Source organism: Tursiops truncatus, chromosome 7, assembly GCF_011762595.2.
Source record: "Tursiops truncatus isolate mTurTru1 chromosome 7, mTurTru1.mat.Y, whole genome shotgun sequence".
Lineage (NCBI taxonomy): Eukaryota > Metazoa > Chordata > Mammalia > Artiodactyla > Delphinidae > Tursiops > Tursiops truncatus.
In genome coordinates, this window is record NC_047040.1 from 99,937,970 (window position 1) to 99,941,509 (window position 3,540).

The 3,540-nt window shown below is 36.8% G+C and overlaps 1 pseudogene; it reads right to left on the bottom strand.

The window, feature by feature from the left end:
• Nucleotides 1-1,610: 1,610 nt before the first annotated feature.
• LOC101329677 (small ribosomal subunit protein mS31 pseudogene) lies at nucleotides 1,611-3,053 on the bottom strand (annotated as a pseudogene).
• Nucleotides 3,054-3,540: the final 487 nt, after the last annotated feature.

Genomic DNA, 3,540 nt, shown 5'->3' on the forward strand with positions numbered 1-3,540 from the left:
TCCAATTAAACCATAATTTGGGGATGTAGCTTTTAAGAACCCAATGTACAGTTTTTCATACAAGCCCTACAAGGCTGTTGATACCTCTGATACCCGTCTCAGGCATTTACTTTCCTTTACTCAGTTAAAAAATCCCCTAGAAAAAATGTTTCTCAGTTTTATTTCTCTGAATTTCCATTTTCTCTTGGATCTTATTCTAAGAATGTTTCACAATCTTGTAAGCTCTCAGGATGTTTTTTACTTTTTATCAAGCATTTCTGATCATCCTCAGTAGGTAGATAATTCCAAACTAACTAGTATAAAAGTAGAGGTCCTCTTAGCCTTCATTCCTCATTTATCAAATGTTATTATATCTCTAGTTTGAAGGTTTATGATGATGGTCAAACTAGATGTTTGAGTCAGCCCTTTGAGAAGTTTCTTGGCTGTGGTCTACATATACAAACTCCTTGTTTTCTTCATTTGATTAGCCAGATCAAAGAAATAAATCTTTTGGGATAAGCCCTCTTTTAATGTCTTTTTTTAGTAAATGATACATTCATCTATCACATGAACATTGTGCTGTTAGAAAAGGCATTTTAACCTTATTTACTAAAAGAAAACTTCTCCTTTGATGTGAGATCTATGTTTTTTTCAAAGATTAGTTCAAGCTCTTTGTCTTTCTGGGAGACAACTATAATCTACTTTTCTCTTAATAAATATCACTCTAAACCTTCTAATATATTTTATATTAAATATTGCTTGTAAATGTACTTAAATCCTACAATCGTCTAATGAAAAACCATAGCATTTATAGATAGAAAACTGTAGAAGCTGCTCTGGGAATAGATATGTTCATACAGTCAACTTTTTTTTCCTTTGGCCACACCACAGGGCATGTGGATCTTAGTTCCCAGACCAGGGATAGAACCTGCGGCTCCTGCAGTGGAAACATGGAGTCTTAACCACTGGACCACCAGGGAAGTCCCCATACAGTCAACTTTTGTATCCAATTATTTCAAAATATTCTCAGGTGTCTTATAAGTAAAAAAAAAAAAAAAAAAAAAAAAAAAAAAAAAAATTAAAAAGTGTACTCAAAAAAGCTAGAAAAGTATTTTGAAGGAAGTGTAGAGGAAACAAGATACACAATTTTGAAATAACGTGTTTCTAAAAGAACTTCTATCACCAGTAGTAAGCACTAGGGAGAAGAGAGCTCTAGACCTCTCCTTAGCAAGCGTAAGTTTCTTTTATGCTTTATCAACTCTTCTAGAAGAGCAGAGTCTGATGGGCAACTTAAATTTCCACTGAATTGTATTTTAAAAGGTAACATAATACTATTGAAAATAAAAGAGATGCTGAAGGTTCCAAGCACAGTAGAGTTATACATTCTTTTCCACAGAACTGATGAACAACTAGAGCATGTTTGTGAAGTTATATTTATTAATAGAATTATATTTGTAATGCAATTCAGTGGATTTTTCATTAAAGGAATTGTGCAATAGTTTGTTAATGGATGTAGTTGTTGTCTGATGATATTTAAGCTTGAACTTTTAAATATTGGATTTTTTTTCTAGTAAAATTTTTAAATCATAATATGAATCTCCAACAGCTTGAAATAAAAATTTCCATGGTCTTCAATTGAACTGTATGCCACTTTCTTTTAGAATGTCCTATTTTTCATTAAAATAACTTCTAAACCACTCTATATGTTCAACCTTCTGCTTAACACTCAGATATGGGTTTTTGGAAAGGCCACAGGTCATCAACTCCATGAAGTGGCGAATTGGTCCTTGTTTTTGGAAAATCCTCCAGGTATTTATCCAGAAATATATATTCATGAAATTCTGAACCATCATCATCAAAACCTGCTTCGTTGTTAGTTGGGAACTCCCACAATTTCCCCTCTTTTGTCAACTGGATCATCTCTTCAAAACCATTCTGAAAGTGTTGTACTTTGACTGCCGCTAACTGCTTAGAAAATTCTACATCCCAAAGAGAAGGTGCTGCCTCTGTTTCAGGTGCCTCTTCAGTAACTGCCTTAAGCTCAAAATTATTAAGCCTCTTCCCCTTGAATATATTTTTCCTAAAACTTTTTCTCAAATCAGCAGCCTTCTCTTGGCCAACAGAATCATCAGTCCCGTCATCAAACTGAATCTGATGTACTGGTCTTGCGCTAACTCTCACTGTGGCAGATCTGGCAACTTTCGTATCTGATATGATGTTAGTGAAACTAATTTTAGGTCTCTCTCCATCCTTCTGTGCCCTCGAGTCTTCCTCGTGCTGCTGGAGCTGCTTGAGCAGCTCTGACTTGTTCATCTGCTTAACAAAAGGGAGAGAGTCTGCAACCGCGGATGCAGCAGCCACAACTCAGGGACTCACTTCTCTTTGGGGGTCATCTTCTGGAGCTTTCTGAAGTCTGCCAATTGAAGCCTCCAAACTTTTAAGTTGGCTTCTGTTGGGTGGCTTTGTTGTTTGTACATTTACTGTGCTTAATTCAACTTTCATTCCCTTAAGAATCTTTTACGTCTTTTTTTTCGTATTCTCCTTTACACTGTGTTGGCTCTCTGTCTCCTTGGAAATCTCACGAGTTGGAACAGACTGCTCATCTTTCCTGCTATAGATCACGCTGTTAGTGCCAAAATATCTTTGGACATTATTTTTTGTCCTGACCGTGTTCATGCAGAGACGCGAGTAGTACGATGGCGGCCGCCGATACCTCTGGGCCTCCGGAGCACAAAGGGAGGCGGGAAAGGGGGCGAAGAGGGAGGAGCAGAGAAACTGAATTGGGCACACAGGGGCGACAACGTGTCCTCTACATATTGGATGTTTTTAAAGCAGTATTGCTCATAGTAATATGGGGATGAATGTAAGGAAATGGAATTTTGATTTGATATCTACTGCTTTTGACTGTTCGTCATCTATCTCCTCTTCATTGGCAATGAAATGGTGAGTTTCCTTTGGAAAACTACCCTTTGTTTCTCATGCTCTCTTGATTCTACCCTTGTCTAATTAAGAGGAATGTGACTCACTAGGCCAATCAGACGCTTCCTGTTGGGAATTTGAATCTTGAGCGGCATGGTGAGAATAACAAAATGTTTGGAGCTCATTTATCCCAATAATAGTGGCCTGAAAAGTTCAATCAGTTCGGCTGCCTTGGTCCGAGAAGATGCCTTGTGTCCTGTCCTCTGTATTACCTGATTACACTGCTTTCCTTTATTTGTGCCATACCAAATTCTTCCAGTAACTTTGCCCTCCTTTTCTAAGTTAATCTGAATTGTTTTCTGCACACAAGTGCCTAACCAACTGGTGATTTTTATACAGAAAGCACATGGAATAATAGGTAAATCTTTTCGTTTTTTTCTAATTTCAATTTTTAATTGTTGTTTTCATAGAAATACATTTTATATTGGAGTATAGTTGTTTTACAATATTGTGTTAGTTCATAGTGTACAGCAAAGTGAATCAACTATACGTATACATATATCCACTCTTTTTTGCATTTCTTTCTCATTTAGGTCACCACAGAGCATTGAGTAGAGTTCCCTGTGCTACACAGTAGGTTCT